Consider the following 11,651-nt stretch of genomic DNA (forward strand, 5'->3'; position numbering starts at 1 on the left):
ACTCATCATCTCAGCACACACTTTGCCTGCACGCGTGGAAACCGCCTCTCTCCACGAATGTCTTCACCTGCTAGGAAGCACACGATGTCACTCAGCCAAAGGAGAGCACAGGCAAAGTCAACTGAAGCCCCCATTTTCAAGATTTTGCCCTCTGCTGCTCCACAGCCTCCGGTGGCACACTGCATGTGCGTCACTTCTCGGTAGACAAGGACGAAATCCGGGCATCCAGGGCCCCAGCCGTCCACAGTCTACGGATGGCGGCATATGGATCACCTCTTTGCCTCGTACAGCAGGGAGGCCTGGGCCCTAGACTGGCTCCGCTAGAGCTCCACGACCTCAGCTATTTTCCCTGACCTTTGGCCCGTGCCCTCGTGAGTGTGTCATCTCTACTTCCACTTCTCTTCCCACCACACTGAATCCGCCACCTGCGGATACCTCAGCGTGGACATCAACATCTATCACTGGCTGCAGTGTCACAGGTCACTAGGTGTCTAGGCTCAGGCTGACCTTGGCTGTCTTCTGCCCAGGCAAGGAGCCTAATCCTTCCAAGGAAATGAGGACACGTGCTCACTGGCCGACATCCTTTCTTTCATCCACACAGCGGTCTAGATGAGGGTAAAGAGGCCAGGGAGGCCAGGTGAGGGCTGAGTGTGGGGCCTAAGGCTTCTTTCCCAATCACCATGGTGACAGCCACCGGAAGGCTGGGTGGAACTTCTGACGGGGACGAGTCACAAACACTCAGCCAATAGGAGAGGTCCAGCCTAACCGGCCAGTTCCGCAGAGCCCTCCATTTTACCCATGGACAGACAACGGCCCCTTGCGTCTTTGGCCACAAAATCGAGGGCACCCAGGGAATAACTTCACAGTAGGCAACCCCGGATGTGAACACGTTCGACACACTGGGACAGCAGGCAGGTGCCTCTTTTCCACTTATGCTGGGATATCACTAGGCAAGGCGCCCTTCCTCAGCATCTGTGGCCTCTCTGTATGTGTTCACTCAGAGGAAACTCTTCATTCTACCCCTGAGACACATCACAAGTATGAGGGGCCTGAGAGAGAGCCTAGAGATGGAACGGGGGAGGCTTCTGGCTGTACTGCTTCCCCGTGGGGACAGAATAGCAGGTAGTCTCTCTGGAAGGTCTTAGCTTCTGTTGACTGACACGCGCAATACAGTAGGGGCGGACCCTGGCCAGGTGGAGCTTGTGGGCAGATGCAACCTCTCCGGCGACGAATAATTGCGCTGCTGCTTTGTATGGTGAAAACCTCCCCCCGCCAAGGGGGATGGGTAGAGAACATTGACCCACACCCGCCAGGGGCCTTTCCTGGGACTAAAGATCCCAACGTGGTCTCAACGTCGTCACCCTCTCAACACACACCTTTCCTGCACACGTAATCCTGCCTTTCTCCGTCAGGGCCCTATCCTACCAGGAAAAAAAGCAAGCCGCTCAAAAAGGCCGATGCCAGGGAAATCGAGGAAACACTGCCAGTTTCCAAATTTTTGCTGTCTACACGTCCCCGCCTCCGGTACAAGGCTGCCTATGTGGCCGGGCTCCGAAGGCAAGGCCGAAATCCTGGCAGCCTGGGCCCCAGCAGTGCAATGGTTGATGGACGTGGGGACACGGATGACCCGTTCGCCACATACAGGAGGGATCCTTGGGCCCTTCACTGGCTCGCCATTCATCTCCACGACGTCCACTACTGGCCCTGGCCTTTGCTTTGGCTGGTGCCCCATTAAACGTGTGCTCCGGAGCGATGTTTCTCCACCCATCACTAGCATTCTGCCACCAGGGGATATGTCAGTGTGGGAGTCACCATCTGTCACTGGCAGCAGTGTCACAAGTCACTAGACTTCCAGCTACCCGCTGACCTAGGCTGCCTTCTGCCCCAGGCAAGGTCCCGAATCCTTTATCCCAGATGCTGACACCTGGGCACTGGCGGACATTGATTTTTATCAACACAGAGGTCTGAGTGAGGGTCAGAGGGCCAGGTAGGTGAAGTGAAGGCCAGGTGGGCGGGGCTAAGGCTTCTTTGCCATCACCATAGAGACAGTCCCCCCACCGCAAGAGTGGGCGGAGCTTGGGATGGGCCTGGTGACAAGACTGAGCCAATGGCAGAGATCCGGCCCGCCAGGCAGATGACACAGGGCCCTCCATTGTGACCTATGACCCCTAGTGGCCACAGGATTTGAGCACACCCCGGGAAAGGCTACGCAGGCACAAGGGAGCCCCTGGTGCGGACTGCTTCAGGGCATTGGCAGAGCACGCCAGGTACCTCTTTCCCACTTTCCTCAGGATATCAGTAGGCAAGGCATCCCCACTCAGCATCTCTTGCCTCTCTCTGTCTCTCTCTGCTTGTGTTCCTTCTCTGAAATCTCTTCCTTCTCCCCCTTGTCACTTCACACCTTGGAGTGCCTGACAGAGGGCCTTCAGACGAAAGAACAAAGGGGGAAGGCCTCTGGCTCTACTGCTTGCCCATGGGGAGAGAAGTTCTGGTAGTCTATCTGGAAGGTCTAGAGAGCAGTGATTGATTGGGGAGCTACATCAGGGGCGGACCTGGCCAGGTGAAGCTCGCTGACAAGTGGCAGCCTCTCCGGAGACTACTAATTCCGCTGATAACATTCTATGCAAATAACCGGCTGAGTGCCATGGGCAGAAAACATTGACACATACCTGCCAGAGGCCTATTCTGGGTCTGAAGAGTCCACCCTGGTCTCCAGCAACTCATCAGCTCAGCACACACTTTGCCTGCACGCGTGGAAACCGCCTCTCTCCACGAATGTCTTCACCTGCTAGGAAACACACGATGTCACTCAGCCAAAGGAGAGCACAGGCAAAGTCAACTGAAGCCCCCATTTTCAAGATTTTGCCCTCTGCTGCTCCACAGCCTCCGGTGGCACACTGCATGTGCGTCACTTCTCGGTAGACAAGGACGAAATCCGGGCATCCAGGGCCCCAGCCGTCCACAGTCTACGGATGGCGGCATATGGATCACCTCTTTGCCTCGTACAGCAGGGAGGCCTGGGCCCTAGACTGGCTCCGCTAGAGCTCCACGACCTCAGCTATTTTCCCTGACCTTTGGCCCGTGCCCTCGTGAGTGTGTCATCTCTACTTCCACTTCTCTTCCCACCACACTGAATCCGCCACCTGCGGATACCTCAGCGTGGACATCAACATCTATCACTGGCTGCAGTGTCACAGGTCACTAGGTGTCTAGGCTCAGGCTGACCTTGGCTGTCTTCTGCCCAGGCAAGGAGCCTAATCCTTCCAAGGAAATGAGGACACGTGCTCACTGGCCGACATCCTTTCTTTCATCCACACAGCGGTCTAGATGAGGGTAAAGAGGCCAGGGAGGCCAGGTGAGGGCTGAGTGTGGGGCCTAAGGCTTCTTTCCCAATCACCATGGTGACAGCCACCGGAAGGCTGGGCGGAACTTCTGACGGGGACGAGTCACAAACACTCAGCCAATAGGAGAGGTCCAGCCTAACCGGCCAGTTCCGCAGAGCCCTCCATTTTACCCATGGACAGACAACGGCCCCTTGCGTCTTTGGCCACAAAATCGAGGGCACCCAGGGAATAACTTCACAGTAGGCAACCCCGGATGTGAACACGTTCGACACACTGGGACAGCAGGCAGGTGCCTCTTTTCCACTTATGCTGGGATATCACTAGGCAAGGCGCCCTTCCTCAGCATCTGTGGCCTCTCTGTATGTGTTCACTCAGAGGAAACTCTTCATTCTACCCCTGAGACACATCACAAGTATGAGGGGCCTGAGAGAGAGCCTAGAGATGGAACGGGGGAAGCTTCTGGCTGTACTGCTTCCCCGTGGGGACAGAATAGCAGGTAGTCTCTCTGGAAGGTCTTAGCTTCTGTTGACTGACACGCGCAATACAGTAGGGGCGGACCCTGGCCAGGTGGAGCTTGTGGGCAGATGCAACCTCTCCGGCGACGAATAATTGCGCTGCTGCTTTGTATGGTGAAAACCTCCCCCCGCCAAGGGGGATGGGTAGAGAACATTGACCCACACCCGCCAGGGGCCTTTCCTGGGACTAAAGATCCCAACGTGGTCTCAACGTCGTCACCCTCTCAACACACACCTTTCCTGCACACGTAATCCTGCCTTTCTCCGTCAGGGCCCTATCCTACCAGGAAAAAAAGCAAGCCGCTCAAAAAGGCCGATGCCAGGGAAATCGAGGAAACACTGCCAGTTTCCAAATTTTTGCTGTCTACACGTCCCCGCCTCCGGTGCAAGGCTGCCTGTGGCCGGGCTCCGAAGGCAAGGCCGAAATCCTGGCAGCCTGGGCCCCAGCAGTGCAATGGTTGATGGACGTGGGGACACGGATGACCCGTTCGCCACATACAGGAGGGATCCTTGGGCCCTTCACTGGCTCGCCATTCAGCTCCACAACGTCCACTACTGGCCCTGGCCTTTGCTTTGGCTGGTGCCCCATTAAACGTGTGCTCCGGAGCGATGTTTCTCCACCCATCACTAGCATTCTGCCACCAGGGGATATGTCAGTGTGGTAGTCACCATCTGTCACTGGCAGCAGTGTCACAAGTCACTAGACTTCCAGCTACCCGCTGACCTAGGCTGCCTTCTGCCCCAGGCAAGGTCCCGAATCCTTTATCCCAGATGCTGACACCTGGGCACTGGCGGACATTGATTTTTATCAACACAGAGGTCTGAGTGAGGGTCAGAGGGCCAGGTAGGTGAAGTGAAGGCCAGGTGGGCGGGGCTAAGGCTTCTTTGCCATCACCATAGAGACAGTCCCCCCACCGCAAGAGTGGGCGGAGCTTGGGATGGGCCTGGTGACAAGACTGAGCCAATGGCAGAGATCCGGCCCGCCAGGCAGATGACACAGGGCCCTCCATTGTGACCTATGACCCCTAGCGGCCACAGGATTTGAGCACACCCCGGGAAAGGCTACGCAGGCACAAGGGAGCCCCTGGTGCGGACTGCTTCAGGGCATTGGCAGAGCACGCCAGGTACCTCTTTCCCACTTTCCTCAGGATATCAGTAGGCAAGGCATCCCCACTCAGCATCTCTTGCCTCTCTCTGTCTCTCTCTGCTTGTGTTCCTTCTCTGAAATCTCTTCCTTCTCCCCCTTGTCACTTCACACCTTGGAGTGCCTGACAGAGGGCCTTGAGACGAAAGAACAAAGGGGGAAGGCCTCTGGCTCTACTGCTTGCCCATGGGGAGAGAAGTTCTGGTAGTCTATCTGGAAGGTCTAGAGAGCAGTGATTGATTGGGGAGCTACATCACGGGCGGACCTGGCCAGGTGAAGCTCGCTGACAAGTGGCAGCCTCTCCGGAGACTACTAATTCCGCTGATAACATTCTATGCAAATAACCGGCTGAGTGCCATGGGCAGAAAACATTGACACATACCTGCCAGAGGCCTATTCTGGGTCTGAAGAGTCCACCCTGGTCTCCAGCAACTCATCATCTCAGCACACACTTTGCCTGCACGCGTGGAAACCGCCTCTCTCCACGAATGTCTTCACCTGCTAGGAAGCACACGATGTCACTCAGCCAAAGGAGAGCACAGGCAAAGTCAACTGAAGCCCCCATTTTCAAGATTTTGCCCTCTGCTGCTCCACAGCCTCCGGTGGCACACTGCATGTGCGTCACTTCTCGGTAGACAAGGACGAAATCCGGGCATCCAGGGCCCCAGCCGTCCACAGTCTACGGATGGCGGCATATGGATCACCTCTTTGCCTCGTACAGCAGGGAGGCCTGGGCCCTAGACTGGCTCCGCTAGAGCTCCACGACCTCAGCTATTTTCCCTGACCTTTGGCCCGTGCCCTCGTGAGTGTGTCATCTCTACTTCCACTTCTCTTCCCACCACACTGAATCCGCCACCTGCGGATACCTCAGCGTGGACATCAACATCTATCACTGGCTGCAGTGTCACAGGTCACTAGGTGTCTAGGCTCAGGCTGACCTTGGCTGTCTTCTGCCCAGGCAAGGAGCCTAATCCTTCCAAGGAAATGAGGACACGTGCTCACTGGCCGACATCCTTTCTTTCATCCACACAGCGGTCTAGATGAGGGTAAAGAGGCCAGGGAGGCCAGGTGAGGGCTGAGTGTGGGGCCTAAGGCTTCTTTCCCAATCACCATGGTGACAGCCACCGGAAGGCTGGGTGGAACTTCTGACGGGGACGAGTCACAAACACTCAGCCAATAGGAGAGGTCCAGCCTAACCGGCCAGTTCCGCAGAGCCCTCCATTTTACCCATGGACAGACAACGGCCCCTTGCGTCTTTGGCCACAAAATCGAGGGCACCCAGGGAATAACTTCACAGTAGGCAACCCCGGATGTGAACACGTTCGACACACTGGGACAGCAGGCAGGTGCCTCTTTTCCACTTATGCTGGGATATCACTAGGCAAGGCGCCCTTCCTCAGCATCTGTGGCCTCTCTGTATGTGTTCACTCAGAGGAAACTCTTCATTCTACCCCTGAGACACATCACAAGTATGAGGGGCCTGAGAGAGAGCCTAGAGATGGAACGGGGGAGGCTTCTGGCTGTACTGCTTCCCCGTGGGGACAGAATAGCAGGTAGTCTCTCTGGAAGGTCTTAGCTTCTGTTGACTGACACGCGCAATACAGTAGGGGCGGACCCTGGCCAGGTGGAGCTTGTGGGCAGATGCAACCTCTCCGGCGACGAATAATTGCGCTGCTGCTTTGTATGGTGAAAACCTCCCCCCGCCAAGGGGGATGGGTAGAGAACATTGACCCACACCCGCCAGGGGCCTTTCCTGGGACTAAAGATCCCAACGTGGTCTCAACGTCGTCACCCTCTCAACACACACCTTTCCTGCACACGTAATCCTGCCTTTCTCCGTCAGGGCCCTATCCTACCAGGAAAAAAAGCAAGCCGCTCAAAAAGGCCGATGCCAGGGAAATCGAGGAAACACTGCCAGTTTCCAAATTTTTGCTGTCTACACGTCCCCGCCTCCGGTGCAAGGCTGCCTATGTGGCCGGGCTCCGAAGGCAAGGCCGAAATCCTGGCAGCCTGGGCCCCAGCAGTGCAATGGTTGATGGACGTGGGGACACGGATGACCCGTTCGCCACATACAGGAGGGATCCTTGGGCCCTTCACTGGCTCGCCATTCAGCTCCACGACGTCCACTACTGGCCCTGGCCTTTGCTTTGGCTGGTGCCCCATTAAACGTGTGCTCCGGAGCGATGTTTCTCCACCCATCACTAGCATTCTGCCACCAGGGGATATGTCAGTGTGGGAGTCACCATCTGTCACTGGCAGCAGTGTCACAAGTCACTAGACTTCCAGCTACCCGCTGACCTAGGCTGCCTTCTGCCCCAGGCAAGGTCCCGAATCCTTTATCCCAGATGCTGACACCTGGGCACTGGCGGACATTGATTTTTATCAACACAGAGGTCTGAGTGAGGGTCAGAGGGCCAGGTAGGTGAAGTGAAGGCCAGGTGGGCGGGGCTAAGGCTTCTTTGCCATCACCATAGAGACAGTCCCCCCACCGCAAGAGTGGGCGGAGCTTGGGATGGGCCTGGTGACAAGACTGAGCCAATGGCAGAGATCCGGCCCGCCAGGCAGATGACACAGGGCCCTCCATTGTGACCTATGACCCCTAGTGGCCACAGGATTTGAGCACACCCCGGGAAAGGCTACGCAGGCACAAGGGAGCCCCTGGTGCGGACTGCTTCAGGGCATTGGCAGAGCACGCCAGGTACCTCTTTCCCACTTTCCTCAGGATATCAGTAGGCAAGGCATCCCCACTCAGCATCTCTTGCCTCTCTCTGTCTCTCTCTGCTTGTGTTCCTTCTCTGAAATCTCTTCCTTCTCCCCCTTGTCACTTCACACCTTGGAGTGCCTGACAGAGGGCCTTCACACGAAAGAACAAAGGGGGAAGGCCTCTGGCTCTACTGCTTGCCCATGGGGAGAGAAGTTCTGGTAGTCTATCTGGAAGGTCTAGAGAGCAGTGATTGATTGGGGAGCTACATCACGGGCGGACCTGGGCAGGTGAAGCTCGCTGACAAGTGGCAGCCTCTCCGGAGACTACTAATTCCGCTGATAACAGTCTATGCAAATAACCGGCTGAGTGCCATGGGCAGAAAACATTGACACATACCTGCCAGAGGCCTATTCTGGGTCTGAAGAGTCCACCCTGGTCTCCAGCAACTCATCATCTCAGCACACACTTTGCCTGCACGCGTGGAAACCGCCTCTCTCCACGAATGTCTTCACCTGCTAGGAAACACACGATGTCACTCAGCCAAAGGAGAGCACAGGCAAAGTCAACTGAAGCCCCCATTTTCAAGATTTTGCCCTCTGCTGCTCCACAGCCTCCGGTGGCACACTGCATGTGCGTCACTTCTCGGTAGACAAGGACGAAATCCGGGCATCCAGGGCCCCAGCCGTCCACAGTCTACGGATGGCGGCATATGGATCACCTCTTTGCCTCGTACAGCAGGGAGGCCTGGGCCCTAGACTGGCTCCGCTAGAGCTCCACGACCTCAGCTATTTTCCCTGACCTTTGGCCCGAGCCCTCGTGAGTGTGTCATCTCTACTTCCACTTCTCTTCCCACCACACTGAATCCGCCACCTGCGGATACCTGAGCGTGGACATCAACATCTATCACTGGCTGCAGTGTCACAGGTCACTAGGTGTCTAGGCTCAGGCTGACCTTGGCTGTCTTCTGCCCAGGCAAGGAGCCTAATCCTTCCAAGGAAATGAGGACACGTGCTCACTGGCCGACATCCTTTCTTTCATCCACACAGCGGTCTAGATGAGGGTAAAGAGGCCAGGGAGGCCAGGTGAGGGCTGAGTGTGGGGCCTAAGGCTTCTTTCCCAATCACCATGGTGACAGCCACCGGAAGGCTGGGCGGAACTTCTGACGGGGACGAGTCACAAACACTGAGCCAATAGGAGAGCTCCAGCCTAACCGGCCAGTTCCGCAGAGCCCTCCATTTTACCCATGGACAGACAACGGCCCCTTGCGTCTTTGGCCACAAAATCGAGGGCACCCAGGGAATAACTTCACAGTAGGCAACCCCGGATGTGAACACGTTCGACACACTGGGACAGCAGGCAGGTGCCTCTTTTCCACTTATGCTGGGATATCACTAGGCAAGACGCCCTTCCTCAGCATCTGTGGCCTCTCTGTATGTGTTCACTCAGAGGAAACTCTTCATTCTACCCCTGAGACACATCACAAGTATGAGGGGCCTGAGAGAGAGCCTAGAGATGGAACGGGGGAGGCTTCTGGCTGTACTGCTTCCCCGTGGGGACAGAATAGCAGGTAGTCTCTCTGGAAGGTCTTAGCTTCTGTTGACTGACACGCGCAATACAGTAGGGGCGGACCCTGGCCAGGTGGAGCTTGTGGGCAGATGCAAGCTCTCCGGCGACGAATAATTGCGCTGCTGCTTTGTATGGTGAAAACCTCCCCCCGCCAAGGGGGATGGGTAGAGAACATTGACCCACACCCGCCAGGGGCCTTTCCTGGGACTAAAGATCCCAACGTGGTCTCAACGTCGTCACCCTCTCAACACACACCTTTCCTGCACACGTAATCCTGCCTTTCTCTGTCAGGGCCCTATCCTACCAGGAAAAAAAGCAAGCCGCTCAAAAAGGCCGATGCCAGGGAAATCGAGGAAACACTGCCAGTTTCCAAATTTTTGCTGTCTACACGTCCCCGCCTCCGGTGCAAGGCTGCCTATGTGGCCGGGCTCCGAAGGCAAGGCCGAAATCCTGGCAGCCTGGGCCCCAGCAGTGCAATGGTTGATGGACGTGGGGACACGGATGACCCGTTCGCCACATACAGGAGGGATCCTTGGGCCCTTCACTGGCTCGCCATTCAGCTCCACGACGTCCACTACTGGCCCTGGCCTTTGCTTTGGCTGGTGCCCCATTAAACGTGTGCTCCGGAGCGATGTTTCTCCACCCATCACTAGCATTCTGCCACCAGGGGATATGTCAGTGTGGGAGTCACCATCTGTCACTGGCAGCAGTGTCACAAGTCACTAGACTTCCAGCTACCCGCTGACCTAGGCTGCCTTCTGCCCCAGGCAAGGTCCCGAATCCTTTATCCCAGATGCTGACACCTGGGCACTGGCGGACATTGATTTTTATCAACACAGAGGTCTGAGTGAGGGTCAGAGGGCCAGGTAGGTGAAGTGAAGGCCAGGTGGGCGGGGCTAAGGCTTCTTTGCCATCACCATAGAGACAGTCCCCCCACCGCAAGAGTGGGCGGAGCTTGGGATGGGCCTGGTGACAAGACTGAGCCAATGGCAGAGATCCGGCCCGCCAGGCAGATGACACAGGGCCCTCCATTGTGACCTATGACCCCTAGCGGCCACAGGATTTGAGCACACCCCGGGAAAGGCTACGCAGGCACAAGGGAGCCCCTGGTGCGGACTGCTTCAGGGCATTGGCAGAGCACGCCAGGTACCTCTTTCCCACTTTCCTCAGGATATCAGTAGGCAAGGCATCCCCACTCAGCATCTCTTGCCTCTCTCTGTCTCTCTCTGCTTGTGTTCCTTCTCTGAAATCTCTTCCTTCTCCCCCTTGTCACTTCACACCTTGGAGTGCCTGACAGAGGGCCTTCAGACGAAAGAACAAAGGGGGAAGACCTCTGGCTCTACTGCTTGCCCATGGGGAGAGAAGTTCTGGTAGTCTATCTGGAAGGTCTAGAGAGCAGTGATTGATTGGGGAGCTACATCAGGGGCGGACCTGGCCAGGTGAAGCTCGCTGACAAGTGGCAGCCTCTCCGGAGACTACTAATTCCGCTGATAACATTCTATGCAAATAACCGGCTGAGTGCCATGGGCAGAAAACATTGACACATACCTGCCAGAGGCCTATTCTGGGTCTGAAGAGTCCACCCTGGTCTCCAGCAACTCATCATCTCAGCACACACTTTGCCTGCACGCGTGGAAACCGCCTCTCTCCACGAATGTCTTCACCTGCTAGGAAACACACGATGTCACTCAGCCAAAGGAGAGCACAGGCAAAGTCAACTGAAGCCCCCATTTTCAAGATTTTGCCCTCTGCTGCTCCACAGCCTCCGGTGGCACACTGCATGTGCGTCACTTCTCGGTAGACAAGGACGAAATCCGGGCATCCAGGGCCCAGCCGTCCACAGTCTACGGATGGCGGCATATGGATCACCTCTTTGCCTCGTACAGCAGGGAGGCCTGGGCCCTAGACTGGCTCCGCTAGAGCTCCACGACCTCAGCTATTTTCCCTGACCTTTGGCCCGTGCCCTCGTGAGTGTGTCATCTCTACTTCCACTTCTCTTCCCACCACACTGAATCCGCCACCTGCGGATACCTCAGCGTGGACATCAACATCTATCACTGGCTGCAGTGTCACAGGTCACTAGGTGTCTAGGCTCAGGCTGACCTTGGCTGTCTTCTGCCCAGGCAAGGAGCCTAATCCTTCCAAGGAAATGAGGACACGTGCTCACTGGCCGACATCCTTTCTTTCATCCACACAGCGGTCTAGATGAGGGTAAAGAGGCCAGGGAGGCCAGGTGAGGGCTGAGTGTGGGGCCTAAGGCTTCTTTCCCAATCACCATGGTGACAGCCACCGGAAGGCTGGGCGGAACTTCTGACGGGGACGAGTCACAAACACTCAGCCAATAGGAGAGGTCCAGCCTAACCGGCCAGTTCCGCAGA

The sequence above is a fragment of the Elephas maximus genome, chromosome 14, assembly GCF_024166365.1.
Source record: "Elephas maximus indicus isolate mEleMax1 chromosome 14, mEleMax1 primary haplotype, whole genome shotgun sequence".
Lineage (NCBI taxonomy): Eukaryota > Metazoa > Chordata > Mammalia > Proboscidea > Elephantidae > Elephas > Elephas maximus.